This window comes from Ictidomys tridecemlineatus, chromosome 9, assembly GCF_052094955.1.
Source record: "Ictidomys tridecemlineatus isolate mIctTri1 chromosome 9, mIctTri1.hap1, whole genome shotgun sequence".
Classification (NCBI taxonomy): Eukaryota; Metazoa; Chordata; class Mammalia; order Rodentia; family Sciuridae; genus Ictidomys; species Ictidomys tridecemlineatus.
The window spans coordinates 95,154,405-95,170,532 of NC_135485.1; positions in this window are offsets into that span (position 1 = coordinate 95,154,405).

Sequence of the window (16,128 nt, forward strand, 5' to 3'; positions counted from 1 at the left end):
TTTATGAGTGTGAAGGTTGGCTTTGGAGAACTGATAAAGATTATCAGGGATCTAGGCCACTCCTTAATGTCTTTCCTGGTTCCAAGATTACTCCAAAATAATTTAGTATAAGTAAATATCAAATAAGGAAGTGGTAAAATCAATTACAGAACTGAATTCGAACTCAGGCCCCAGGTTACTTTACATGTAAGGCAGCTAAAAAAAGATATCTTAAAAGAAAGAGAATGTAAAGGGTGGAGTCTGCCTACTCACCAGCCCAACCTCTCACCATATCCACTAAATTTTCTTGTCTTCATTAACACCTACAAAAGGTAATGAACTGAGCATTTTTGATCCTTCCAAAATAACTGTCATGGGCTCATCCACCTGCATGATGTCCTAAGAAAACCCCTATAAAATTGCCTCCTCCAGAATTAAATCTCTTCTCCAAAACAACTCTTTAAAGATTTAAAATTTCTGCAGACTTTGTATATATGCTAACCACTGCTACATTTGACTTAAATATTTTAATTATATGCTACTACTTTATTCTTAGATCCTCTCCATATTTTCTCAAAGGCATGATTTTATAACTGTAAATATTTCTAGGCATATTGAACAATTTTTCCTGGATACTTCAGTTAATATGTATAACCCTGACTTTTACTCTTCAACAGGAATAACAAAAAATACAAGTAGAAAAACACATGTGAAAACTCACAAACAATAGACCCCATGCATCTGGCTCTTAATGTGTTTATAATTGGCAGATTATTTCTTATTAGTGTTGGGAAAACTAGGTAGCCTCCTGGAGAAAAATGAAACCAGATCTATAGTCCACATCTTGTACTTAGTTAAATTCCATCACATAAAATATCTAAGTATTACTTAAAAAAACAGAAAAAAAAATCATGGAAAATTTTTAAAAATATATCATGAAGTGCAAAAAGCCTAAGTGTGTTACACAATTCAGAAACCAAAAAGGAAACTGTTGAGAAATCTACCTGTAAAAATTTATTTATAAAAATTTAAAAATTTTTTAAACTATTTGGACATTTAAAAAATTAGATGTGTGAATAATTATTAGCAAGCTATAGCTAGACCTATGTAATTTATATATAAAATAGTCTCTATATTTACAAGTCTAAAATTGTGTGTGTGTGTGTATAAATATAGGGGTGTGTGAAATAGTGGGGTACTCAGAGTCACTCTTCCTCCGGTTTTTTTCCAGTCACACCCAAGTTTACATCTTCATACAATATTAAAAGACTTGCCTTCGTTCTGGTTTGCACTAAGAGATTGCAGATAAGCAGGGGCGAGGTAGAAAATGACTACAGGGCTACCCGTTAAGGAGTGGTCTAGTTGAAAGCTTCCTGCCTTGAGAATCTTGAGAACAGATAGCCCCATCTGGAACCCAACAGACCCGCCACCTCTAGTTCTCTGTGAACCCTCAATAAAGATCTTCATACAAAAGCTCTACCTCATCTGACAGGGTTATCTTAGGCAGTGAGAAGAAAAATGTGTGAAAATAAGAAGTGCTCTGTAGGTGTGCATGTTCTTGACAATAATTACAATGGCGGGGGCTTATAAAATGTATGTATGTTCACTCATGCCTGGCATGGTGAATTCTCTGTCCTAGAGTACCTGGAATATGGAGAAGATGCTACGACATAGCAATGGTTGGCTTTCTGATGTAGAAGGTCAGCAGTGGTTATACTTGCTGAAAGGATTCCCCTGTTGTGAAAAACATGGTTGGTCGGGGTGGAAGGAGCCAGGAATGGCTCTCTGAGCCCTGAGTGGGTGGAGCTCCAGTGCCCCGCCTACTTCTCTGGGAGTTGCACCCCAGTGTGAGCAACTCCAGCTGGGATGAGAATTAGACTTGACCAGTGCTCAAAACAATCAGATTTATATCATATTGCAAAAGTGGATATTTTGTGGGGTGCAGAAGAATAAAAAGAGGTTAATCCAGGGAAAGATTACTTACTTTGTACTTGCTCCTATTATCTAGGATTGAGTTCATCATTAATGCAAATGAGCCATCTACTGTTAATTGGCAGGAAGGTAAAGCATGTAGCCAGGAAGGGTAAGAGCTAATCTGCAGATGCAGTCCATCCCGCCTCCTGTGGGATATCTGGAATGTCTCCTCCATGGAGATTGAAAGAGACAGAGGACTCTAATAGGACTTCCCACATGCTCCTGAGCCAGCTTCACAGTATTCCTAGTGTGCACTTACTTCCCAGAAAGAAAATAATTCAGGCCAACTTGAGAGGGAAAGAAGTCCTGGCTAAAACAAAGAGGCACTTCTGTGAAGATGTTCCCCTGGCAGTTACCAGAAATGGTTGTTGGGCTTTACAAAATGTCACAGAATGCAAAGGAAGACTTTAAGTTCATAGATAATAAAGCTGTCACTGGTCACAAAAGTGTTTAGTCTCCACCCTTCTTGCTTGCTAGGAAAAAAATAGACTTACGAAGATTAAATGACATTCCCAGGAGCATACATTCCACCTCTGAAGTACACCTTCTTTTTGTGGGTCTAGCAACCACTCCCCACCTTCTGTGAGAATTTTCCTTAACACAAGTGAATCCTTAAGAGTCATATTTATGCCCTGTACACATAACTCACTTGTTATAACAAACCAGGCCAAGGATATATACCCAGATGTGCCAATCATTGTATTTGCCTCCATATTTGAAACCATTAGCAACCTAAGACTTTATGTGGCTAGAAATACAATTTTTATATTCAGAGAAGATAACTTGTAAGTGTATTACAGAACCATATTCCATGCCACGGACCTGTGCACCATCAGAGAAACTGGTCAGCAGAATAAAGCAGTTATTCAGAAGTAACAGAAAAACATGAAGGAAGCACAGGCCCTAGGACCTCCCAGTTCTCCTTTCCAGACCCTCACTGAGCCTAGCTGCATTCCTGCTCTTGGATTCTGTGGGAACTCTGCCTTTTTCATTTTTTTAAACCTTCTCAAGTTACTTGCTCCTACTACCTGCAACCAAAAAAACACTAGTGCATATCTTTTCATACTATGAGTAAATATTAGAGCCAGGATAACTCTCTCTGCTTACATTCTGTTATTCAGCTTTTTGTGACAAAAATTCCTAACAAGAACAACTTAGAGGAGGATAAGTTTATTTGGGGCCTATGGTTTCAGAGGTCTCAGTCCATAGTTGACCAACTCCATTGCTCTGGGCTCAAGGTGAGGCAGAGCATATGCTAGAAGGGTATGGTGGAGGAAAACATCTCAGCTCGTAGACAGGAAGAAGAAAGAATGAGTGAGGAGCCAGGAATGATATATAACTCCCAAGGGGACACCCAAGTGTCCTACTTTCTCCAGTCATGCTCCCATGCCTACAGTTACCACCCAGTAATCTATCCAAATTATTAATCCATCAAATGGATTAAGCCACAATAAGGTTACAGCTCTCATAATCTAAATGACTTCACCTCTGAACAATTCTGCATTCAGGCATGAGTGTCAGGGAATGAAGGAAAGGGAGATAGGAATAAAAAAGATGTGGAATGAATCTGACAAAACTTTCCTCTGCAGATATATGAATACAACACAGCGAATCTCAATATCATGTACCTCAAAAGACTTGGATTCTAATTAGGATAAGCTATATTCCATGCTTGTATAAATACATCAAAATAGATTCTACTATCATGCATAACTAAAAAGAATAAAAATTTTAAAATAAAAAAGACATGAGCTATTCAGGGGACGCCTCATCGACACTCCTAGCTGTCTGATTCTTCCTTCTCCCACTGACTTCTGTGAAACATTGACAGAGAGGGACGTTTAAGGAGGAAGCATGGAAGGACATTGCTGAGAACACCAAGATGCCTCCTTTTACAGGGATGCATATAAAATGTTGGCCACTAAGAACGCAAGGCCACAGCTCAGACTGACAATCTAGATTACTGCCCCAAATTCTCTTGGGAAGCTGAGTTGCGGCATCCTCCTATCTGTGATCCAGTCATGACCATCAGCTACCATGGCCTCTGTGTTTTCTTGGATCATGTCCTGATGGCATTTCTGCAAGCTTAGCAAAGTGTGGGTCCCCTCCTTGGGAATAAACATTCTCTAACAGTAATTCTTCCGCAATCTCTCCTACCTCACAGATCCAGGGCTGTGGACTTCTAGTCCCTGGTTCTATATTCATGGGCTTTCTTGGGAACAGTTTCTTTTGTCTGTGCCCTGATCTCCAGGGTGTCCCCTCCTTCCCCTGTCTTAAATTGGGTTCCTCAGGAGCAGACCCTGATAAAAGGATTTGATACAATAGTTTATCTCAAGAACTGCTGGTAGGGAAATGGGAAAGCAATATAGGGAAGGGAATGAAACCAATAAAGTATGTGTGACAGCGCAGGTTATCGCTCTGGGAAACTGGATCTCAACCCTGCCAGGGAATGTGGGGATACTGTGAGACTTAGCCTTGGAGTTTCCTACCTTAACTGGAAAGGATGCTGGATTTATTTATCTTACAATTCCCATCCATCATTAGCAGAGAGAAATGAATTAATTTGCTAACAAGGCCCTTCACTTGCTTCTGTTTGGCCCCAGATTTGGATCAAGATAAAGTCCTCAGTCAGAGTCACAGGCACTTACAATAGGACACACCTTCTCAAGGACTAAAATGATGAGGCCCACAGGCACAAGAGCAGAACACAGCTTATCTACTGTGGCCTCCTTGTCCCCAATGCACCTGGGCTTTGGAATACTATTACACAAGCATGGCATCATTCAACACTAGATAAAGTTAAAAGACAAATTATATACTGGGACCCAGAGCCTTGTATCTAAAAGTGACAAGCTCTAGAATCTTTTGAACCTTGTGGCTCAGGCCAGTACTCATCTGTACTCAAGGTCAGCAGCAGAACTAGACCCACTTCATAGGATCTTGCACACAGGAGACATAATTTAGTGTAGTTAATCATGTGTGCATAAAGCTTATAGTATTTGGAGAAATAACATACCTTCCAAGGCTGTTCCAAGTTTCTTTTTATTTAAATCAAGTTCCTCTCTCATTATGAACATAAATTCAGAATGCCACAGGACAGAGATATCTGTCTCTTTCTTAAAGCAAGTCGTAGTCAAAAGAACACAGACTTGTAAACCAATCAAATCTAAATTTAACTCTAATTCTGTTTTTGCATCTTTAAAAAATATCCTTCATAACCCAAATTCATGAAGCTATAGTTACCCCTCAAGTCCAAAGGTTTGATTTCAGCCATGTCCATGGACACCAAAATCTGCAGATGCTCAACACTCTTATATAAAATGGAATAGTATTTGCATATAATCTACATGTCATCCTGTATACTTTAAATCACTTTGAGATTACTTATAATGCCTAATACAATTTAAATGCTAATACAAATGCCTAATACAATTTGGTTGTCTATTGTATTGCTTCCGGAAAAATGAAAGAACATCAGTTAATTTTTCTTCTGAATATTTTCTACCCACAATTTCTTGAATCCACAGATGTGGAAGCTGTGCATATGGAAGGTCAATCTGGTATATTTTCTAAAAGCCTTTCATATTTAAGTATTTAATCTATCTAGAATTGACTCACATACTCTCACTGATAATACCCAACTGTCCCAGCAACAGTTACCAAAAAGGTCATTCTTTCTCCAAAGGCCTGCACTGTCACCACCAAGTGCCCATATGTGTGTTCCTACTTCAGGTTCTATTCTGTTCTGTTGGTCTATTTGTCCAAACTTGGGGCAACACCACAGTGTCTCAATCTGTATGGCTTATAAGGTTCTATATCTTGTAGAACAAGTTCTTTTACTTCGCTAATTTTCTTCTAAACTGCTTCATCAATTCTCTACCCTTTGCATTTCTGTATATATTTTACAATCCACTTGTCAAAATAATTTTCAGAATTTTTATTGTGATTGCTGAGTCTGTAAATCAATTTTGGGAGAACTGGCATATTTGCAATATGATTCCATTTATATAAAGCTAAAGGTTAGCAAAAACTAAGCAATAGTTTTTAGGGATTGATGAATTTTAAATATAGCAAGAAATTGATTACCACAAAAGTTTGTGGAGTGGTTGTCTCTAAGGAAAATAAGAGATCATGATTTGGAAGGGATACATAAGAAGCACTTATTTTATTTCTTGACCTGACTGTCGTCATAAGTGTATCTCCTAATAATCATGTTAAAATCTGTATTTATGTTTTATTTACTTATGTTTTATGTAGTTGTTGTATTAGTTTCTTTCTCTCTCCTCCCACCCCTGGACCCCAGCCCTCATCCTTTCCAGGTGTAAATGAAGCTAATACTTATAATATAGACTTAGACTTTTCTCCTGTACAACATTGCAAACAGCACGTATTCCAGTGCTTGCAACATGACAGATAATCAAAAAATGCTGATTTCCTTCTGCCTCCCCAATAACCTTTAGTAGGATCAGCACCAGGTGAGAAAACAACCTGTATCAGGGTTATGTATTCAGGAGTCTCCTGCATGCAGTCTTGGACTTACACACTGTTCTGGATAAAAGCAATTTTGACTGGCCAGAGAGGTTATCTCCTGATCTTTCTGGCAGTCCTACCATCTGTCAGTTTCATCACCTTGGGTGAAGGGCAAAGTGAAGCTTGTTCAATAGTGTTTATCTCTAAACCAGCCTTCTGCCAGAGTCACCAATTGACAAAGGGCTTTCTCTCCACCCCTTCTACTGTGTCCTTAAGTCCAGAGAATGTCAACCTGTACTTTTGCCCCTACTGGTACTGCCAGATTGTAGCATGTGGTGGTAGAATTTTTAAAGAATTTTTCCTAATTTGAGATTCCTTTATAATAATGCCATGGAACATCTATTTATATATATATATATATATATATATATATATATATATATATATATATATATATGTCCTTTGTAGATCTTATAAGTTAGGAACCAAGTTTGGTCCCTTAGTGATAAAAATGAATACAGTGATAAAAATGAATAGTTAAGGGATCTTGAGTGATTACTAAATGTCCCAAGCATTTTTAAAAAGTATTTCAGGGGTATTATTTTGTTTATCTTCACATGATAAGAAGTATTACTTTTGTCCTCTCTCTTAAGTTGGGACACCCACCATGCCATAATTAGTAAGCTGTGGAAAGACAAGTTGTACATTAATATGGTAAATAGACACACACATTTATGCCTATGAATGGGCTCATATGCTATGCCTTTTATTTCTGCAATGGATAACTGTCACCATAATGCTATGTTCTCCAACCTGTGTCATTTATCTATAGCTGATGACCGCATATCAAAGAATTAACAAATAACCATGATAATTCCCCCTGACCAATGAGTATTAATTTATCTTAGTAAAAAACACAGGAAGAGCACATACCTATAACCTCAGATACCACAAGGGTATTTTATAGTCAAATTGCTCCACTATCTGAAGGAAATAAAATGACCAACAGCATGCAAAATTAGCTGCTGAGTGAGCCTCAGAGGGAGTAACTGTCTGTGAAGTCACAAGAGATGCTTAAGACCATTAAATTCCTCTGCTGCAAAATTTGGAATTGGGACAAAGAGTGATTTGAATCTCTCTGTGTAGCCAGAAATTTAACACATAAACTCAGGATCTCTGAGGAATCAAAATGCCCTGTGCCTAGAGGAGAAATCTGTTTACCAGGGAAAGGGCAGAGAAACTGTTGCATAAAATGACGCAGGAAAACAAAGTTTGGAGGAAGAGTTCCAGGCCTTGAGGGTTCCTCATTCCAGCCCTCCTGGAGCTCACTGCCTGCCCTTGAGTCCCTCTGCCACCCTGTCATCTTTTTAATTTGAATTCTCCTTGGTTAATTGTTTTTTGTCTTAAACTAGCTTAAGTGCAAAGACCAAAGAACCTTGCCCCCACCCCTTTTCCAGTGGTAAAGTTAGAGAGTATGTATTTGCCAATCTTCCCAGCAGAGCCCCAGAGCTTCCCTCAGCTCCCAGCCCCACTCCAAGTCTCCCTTTGTGCTTGCTTAAAGTTGTCTGGTCACATGTCTCACCAGCCTTAATCCTAGGCTTATCAAATGGTGCCTCCCCCACCCAACTATGGTGCTGGGGATTGAACCCAGGTGTGGGAGACCAACCTCACACGTGACTGAGTCACACTCCCCCGCTGGGTGCTGAGACGCTCAGTCACAGAAATGTGGCAAGAGCTTTCCCCACCCTTCTTGGGTTCGAGGGTCGGTGTCTGGTGCATGGGTGTGTCTTGCTACAGCCCCATAGGTAGAGCTATGCTCACCTGTTCCTTTGTAATATAACCCCTTGCCCTGTTTAGGGCAGAATCTTCCATGGAAGTGCCTTTTGTGTGTCCCCTTCTCTTACTGTGCCCTTGGGTGTGGCCTACCCAGGTGTCAGTCAACCTGCTGACAGTGGACATCATGAAGATAGACTCAGCACCCTGAAACCTGACCCCTTGCCTCATTTGAATAGCTTCTCCTCAATAAAAGGGGTTAGTGCATGCTCTCGCTCTCTCTCTTCCTGCGGACCCTTAAGGTCAGAAGAGCCATCACAGCGACCCCAAAGAAAAAGGTGTTTGTGTCTCTAGTGTGGTTATTTTGTGCAGCCCAGTTCAGCCCAGTTCAACTGGAGTGACCCCTGAGCCTTTTAGTCGGGAGAACAGAAACCCAGGACCCAGGGCCTTGTACAGGCAAGGCAAGCACTCTTCCAACTGAGCTATATCCCCAGCCCTGGTGCCCATTTTTACAATAAACAGAATGGACACCAAAAACACTGTCTCTGTTAGAAACAACCTCAAAAGTATACTTGAAATATCTATAATAGCCACAGAATATTTTCTGTTTCTTTTAAAAAAGCATTAGAAGATCAAATGTGTTATAGACAAACATAAAAAGAAAAAAAGTTGAAAGTGAAGGAATGCAGACCAGCTGCACTCACCTGGAGAATTTTAAAAATCAAGATGCCATGGGCCCTACCCCAGAGATCCTGATGGAATTAGTCTGGGGCTCCACTTCAGGAAGTTCTGAGGGTTTTTTGTTTTGTTGGTTCCAGAAATTGAACCCAGGAGCACTTAACTACTGAGCCATATCCCTAGTCCCTTTTATTTTTTGAAACAGGGTCTCACTAACCTGCTGAGGCTGTCCTTGAACTTGCAATCCTCCCAACCCAGCCTTCTGAATTCTTGGGATTACAGGTATGCTTCACCATGCCTACCTGGCTACTTCAGGATTTTTAAAAGGTTCCAGCTCCATGAGTAATTCTTATGAGCAGCCTAGTCTGAGAACCATTGATGGGATCGCTGGGGGAGAAATTAGGTTGGCAGGAAAATGGTGATGAGAATTATGTTGACTAAACCTCTTATACTCCAAGCACCTAGTTTCAAGTGATGATCCCCAACTGAGCACCTGACATGTGCAGAAGCTGTGCTTACATTTATTATCTTCATTCCTCAGAGCAACAACCCTAGTGACTTTTTAGCTGAGAAAGCTAAAATCCAAGGAGGTGAACTCTACTATGGAAAAAAACTCCTAAGCCTCAGAGTTTGTATCTTTCCTCAGACCTCCATGTGCATCAGAATCACCAGGACACATAGTAACAATGTGCCCCATCACACAAGAACAGCTCTGAATTCAAAAACATTCCTGAACATGCAAAACCGAGTAACGCCAGTGGGCATTTCACCTGTGCTTAATAAACAATACCATCCAGCAAGAAGGACCCCATACTTAAAAAGAAAAGGTCATAGGCAAATCAGCAAAAGCAAACTGAATTTGGAGATTAAATGAGTCGTCCTGCCCAAGCAGGAGAGAATCGCTCCAAGTTAGATGCTGTTAGTCAGCTTTCTGTCTCTGTGATAAAACCTTAGAAAAATAGCTTTAAAGGTGGATAGATTTATTTTGATGCACACCTTCAGAGGGTTCAGTCCGTGGTTACTTGGTCTTGTTTCCTTTGAGTCTGGGCTGAGGCAGGACATCACAGTGGGGAGTGGGTAAGGGAGGAACTGCTCAACCCACCGTGGTCTAGAAGCAAAAAGGAAGGACTTCAGACCTTTCAAGGACATGCTGCTTCCTCTAAACCCCATCTCCTAAAGTTTACACACACACACACACACACACACACACACACACCTCGCCCAATATATCCACAGGCTGACCACTGAGCCTTTAACACAAGTGACCTTGGGGAACACTCCAGATCCAAACTAGATCACTGCTCCCACCACTCAAATTACCTTATTGAAAAAATAGTAAGATCAGAGCCCCTGAAGCACTCAATATTTTTTCTGACCACACTCATGGCCATTTAAGGAGTCTGGACAGTCCCTGTCCACTACCAAGGACAGAATAGATGCTCATATTGACAAGGGGCCAAACCTCAGCTCTTCCTACTTCTCCTTCCTCCACAGTTCTCCACCACCATCATAAATTGCTTGTCAAGCTGAGTGAAAACAGCTGAGCAGGGATCAGAGGAATAACTTCAGTGAATATTTCCTTTTCCAACTAAATTTATTTGGATATAACTGGCCTATCAGAAACTTTCAATGGGAGTTTGTTGAGTGAATGAAAGAATAAGTGAAAGTGTATTAACCACCAGACAGCCTGTGAATAAGGTAAACAACGTTATCTTATAGGGAAAATGGGGGGACTGCTTAGTATTAACTCAGAAATGTTATAGTAGTTACTCACTGAATGATTTTTAAATGACAGGGAAAATGTACAGGTTGAGACACTGACAAGGGTAAAAGCATATTTGTGTAAAACCCTAGGGCCATGTTTCCAAAATCTGCTACTAGGAAGTGTCTGGTGTTCTTGTTAAAAATACAAATCCCCAGGTTCCTGCCATGGAAATTCCATTACAGCAGATCTGTAGCAAAGTCTAAAAATCTGTATTTGCAAAATTCCTAAATACCCTAGGGCCAGGGTGTTAGGGTCACTTTCTATTTTTCTTCATTTTAGTGAAGTTTGGCCTACTAATTCATTCAACAAACACTTTTGAGTTCCCACTATACATTAGGCACAAAGTTAGGTGCTGGGCGTACAATATGACTAAGAAAGACAAGGTCCCTATCCTTTGGAGGAGATGTGAAACCCATTCCTTGGAACAATATAGCAGCTCATCAACACCTGGGACCAAAACAAACAAAACCTACCTTTATAAGGTCCCTGGTACCTCTCAACCTGTATATTTTTCCTGTTATTTAATAATCATTTGGTGAGTAACTACTATAATATTTCTGAGTGAATAGGCAACTGAGTAATTGCCTTTTTCCCCCAATAATATAACATTGTTTACATTATTCCCAGGCTTCCAGTAGGTGTGTGATGAGGAAAGGGAGCAGAGCCGTTGGGGGTTGGGGTCTCTAAAAGTATTAAAAGTCAAAGTTTAGGAAGATTCTGGAATTTGTGCTAACACCTATTTTCTTACACTCACCAACACTCTGGGTGGTGTGGCCTGGGAAGGGAAGATTCCTGTGGTTTGCTCAGGGTCACTTTAGTGACAAGAGGTAACAACAGGGCCAGGGTTAATGCTGCCTCCTGACATCCAAAACAGGAATGTCTCTCTCCCAGGGGCCTGTGAGGCTTAAAGAAGAGTTTCTGGAAAACAAATGTCGTAATTACCACAACAGATGAGTGGAGCTTTCGATCGGCATTTGCTGTGAAAATCTCAGGGAGGTGGAGAGCCTGGGGCCAAAGTGTTTCCATCTTCATCCCCAGAAGGAAGTGGATGGTTACAGGACAAAGTGCAAAACCACAAGTTTTGAAGTTAGGGAGAAAGAATTGCAATCCATGCTTTGTCTCTTATTTACTATCAGTCAAGGGAACTCCTTGAGCCTCCAATTTCTTGTCCCTCAGGTTTGTTGGGGGCAATAAATGACAAAACACATATAAGGAGTTTAGCAGAATCACTGAGCCATAGTAGGCAATAAACAAATCATTGCTGTTATTATTTTTATAGGTGTGCAAAAAAAGATATCAAAGGTCTACAACTACCTATATCTATGGATATCACCTTCTGTAGCTGTCAAGATTCCCACCTATGGAAGCTGGGAATTTCCACATTTACCTTTTAGATTTTCTATTATTTTATTTATTGATTGATGGTACCAGGAATTGATTTACCAATGAGCTACACCCCCAGCCCTTTTTTAATTTTTTTTTATTGTTGGTTGTTCAAAACATTACATAGTTCTTGATATATCACATTTCACAGTTTGATTCAAGTGGGTTATAAACTCCCATTTTTACCCCGTATACAGATTGCAGAATCACATCAGTTACACTTCCATTGATTTACACATTGCCATTCTAGTGTCTGTTGTATTCTGCTGCCTTTCCTATCCTCTACTATGCCCCCCTCCCCTCCCCTCCCTTCCCCTATTCTCTCTCTACCCCCTCTACTATAATTCATTTCTCCCACTTGTATTATTTTCCCTTTCTCCTCACTTCTTCTTGTATGTAATTTTGTATAACCCTGAGAGTCTCCTTCCATTTCCATGCAATTTCCCTTCTCACTAAGTTGCTGAGGCTGCCTAGAACATGCGATCCTCCTATCTCAGCTTCCTGAGTCACTGGGATTACAGGAATATACCATTGCCCTGGGTTTACTTTCTAGGTTTTCTAGATTTAAACAAAGTATTCATTATAAGTTTTCCTCATGGGCTGGAGATGTGGTTTAGCACCATAAAAATAAACATAAAGAGTTTTCCTCATTGAAAGGGTACAGCGATGAAGGCCAACTGGGCTAAAACCATCAAAGGATCCTCAGGAAACATGGAACTGAAGCCATGCTTCTAAGGACTCATTTTTTGCCCTGACCCCTGTTGGGTGAGAATTGTTTCTGGTATGCAAATTTTGAATATTGGCATTAAAGATGAGGTCATTTAACTGTTTTGCTTCTTTAGTAAAGCAGAAAATGGAAAGGCAGTAGAGGGTTTTGGTGGAATGCAGAACTTACACTTTAAAGAAAAAGGTAATTTCAGTGACTGAAGGGATCTGGAGACAGAATGAAAGGAAGGGGGATATGGATAAGGGAAGCCCAAAGGAACAAGAAGTAATGAAACAGAGGGCAGAATACTTCATTAGGTCCTTGGGCACTTTGAGGATTGCCTGGGTCCCACCCTGGCGTTGAACCCGAGCCAACATTTATTCACTGGTTTGTTCGTTCAATGATTCAACAGATATTTATTATGCACCGATTATGTAGCTTCTTCTCCTCATGGGTAAATGTAAATGAACTGCATTATCAGGCTGCTCCATGTAATGACTGACTTGGGCAGGCCTTTTATCAGTAAAATGATTACGTTGTAGTATTTACCTCATAGATAGGCAATAAGATTGAATTAGTACATATAAAGAGCTAAGAAGTGTGCCTGGCAAATGCTAAATTCTCAATAGATGTTACCTGCCTCTTATTACTACTGAAAGATCATCTGGGTGTCAATGCTGTGTTTGGAAGATTATCATTTCTTTCTATCATCCCTCCCCCAGCACAAACACTGTAGTTCAAGATCACATGATTTATAGTTGTCTCAGCTTTCCCAGACATCAAAATGTCAGAGCACATTCTTTCCCTTAAGGACCTCATGGAAGATCCCCTACTTTGCCTCATTCTCATTCCTTGCTCTCATTTCCAAAGCTCTTGTTCAGAGGATGCCTTCTGCTTTCACACTTCTTGCTCTCTGTACAGTGACATGTCCTTACCTTTCCAACAAGCTGCACCCCCTTCATCTGGTGATTATAGTTTAAAAAGCCCTAATAGAAAGTGCTTGCTAAATTTTTTCTTTTCCTGATATTCTATTTTTTCTAATGTGACTTTCTGTTCTTAAAATCTATGATACAAGTTTTTTTTTTTAAGAGAGAGTGGGAGAGGAGAGAGAGAGAGAGAAAGAGAGAAAGAGAGAGAGAGAGAGAGAGAGAGAATTTTTGGTGGGGTTCTTTTTTTTGTCTTTTTTGGAACTGGGGGTCAAACCCAGGGCTTTGCGAATGCAAGGCAGACGCTTTGCCACTGAGCTACATCCCAGCCCGAGAGAGAATTTTTAATATTTATTTTCTAGTTCTCGGCAGACAAAACATCTTTATTGGTATGTGGTGCTGAGGATCGAACCCGGGCTGCACACATGCCAGCCGAGTGTGCTACCGCTTGAGCCACATCCCCAGCCCCATGATACAAGTTTAAAATGGCTGGTTCATCTAAAGGTGATAAATAATAGACTTTAATTCATTTTTACGCCCCAAATGGATGACTCTCACAGGACTCAACACAAGATTTACTCGTATTTGAGCTATGTCTACAATTTTCTTCAAATCTCCCTGTCTCCATTTGCCCACCATAGAGAATGGAAATCTCATCAGATTCCTGCTGACCTCACAAGGGTATTATAAAGGTTAATGAGGCAATTTCCCAGCAGTTCCTGGAGTGTCAAGCACATGAATATTATTATTGCAAGATTATTGAGGACTTTCAGTGGTTATAAAATAGTAGACCTTCTCCTCAGGCCATTAGATGAGAATTCTTAATTTTAAATTTTTCAAATTTTGGTGAAATCAATTTCTTTCATCTTTTAGAGTTTTATTCAGCATTTTGTTGATATGTTGATGAAATGGAATTTTCAAGACTCATATAAATTAGAATATATACATACCAATATTTACTTATATTTATGGCGTGGACTTACATTTATGTATTATATCAGTAGTTTTACATGTAATACAAAAAAAATACTTCCAGACAAAAGTTTCTGAAAGAATAAATATTAAAGATTTGAGAGAGGGACACTTAAGCCTCAATTCAGAAGGTGAATTTCCTCTAAGACATGCTCAACAAATGTTATGCTACCTATGCTGACCTCTCTCTATTGACAACTGGATCCTTTTTATAAACTTCCTAAGGGGGAAAGAGTCCCTCTTTGTGCCAGGAAAAGGCTGTGTCACGTTGTCTCTCCTCCCTGAATTGTCCAACCCTTCCTGTATCCTCGCTGAGCAGACAATCTTGCTTCCCAATTTGATGAGGAAATTGAAGCAATCAGAAGAGAATTTCCGCAATCGTTCATCACCATGTATTCTGCCGTCACCCCTCCCCTCTATAGATGGATGAACCATCTGTGCTCCTCTATCACCTGCATTAGGAAAGCACCAGTAATCCTTTTGTCACTTGTATCAACCAATTTTCTCTCTTTACTCAATTGTTCCCCTCAGCAAACAATTACATTGTTAATTTCCTCATCTGAAAATAAACTCTCAAATCCTGCTAGTCCTTCTGGCTAACACTCATCTCTCTCCATCCCCGTTCTGCACAAGTCCCTGAAAGTATTGAATATACCTCTTTCTTTTCATTCCATCACAGACTCATCCCATCCAAGTTTCCTCCTCTTCCACTCCTCTGACGCTGCTCTTCTCAAGGCCACCAGGAGCCCTTGTACTGTTAAACCTGGTTCTCACTTCTCAGTTCTCAGCTACCCAGCCTCACAGGGGCCTGGGGCACAGTGGATCACTCTCTCCTCCCTAAATATTTTCTTCACTTGGCTTTCAGGAAATTACATTTGCCTGTGTTTCCTACTGATCTTCTGTTTATTCTCAGTCTCTCTTATTGGTTACACCTTCCGAATACATCACTTATAGTCCCACCTCATTGACCCTCACCTTGTCTAAGCTCCTATCATCTCTCACCTACATTATTGCATCTTTGCCTCATAACCGATCTCCCTGCTACTGCTATTTCAAGATATTCTTACCACAGCAGCCAAATTAATGCTGTTAAACCATAAGTCAAGGTGAATTGTTCTGCTCAAAACACTCCAGTAATCTCCCATCCCATTTGAAGTAAAACCCAGTCATTACCAGGCCCAATACGATGTGATCCCAGTTCTTTCTCTAACCTCTTCTTTACTACTATCTCCCCCTGGTTCACTCCTCTCCAGTCACACTCCAGTCCTTGCACACAGAAGGCCCATGTTAACCTCTGGATCTTTGTATTCGCTCTCCCTATTGTTCCCCAAACAGCTCCCAGCTAGCTCCCTCACTTCCTTCATTTCATTACTAAGAAGTTGCTTTTCCGGTAAGGGCTTCATTGGCCATCCTATCAAACACTGTAAACCTGCCCCCTTCCTCAATTCAAATCCCTTTTTTTTTTTTACTTTCTTCCCTAGCATATCTCTCATGTGCTCATG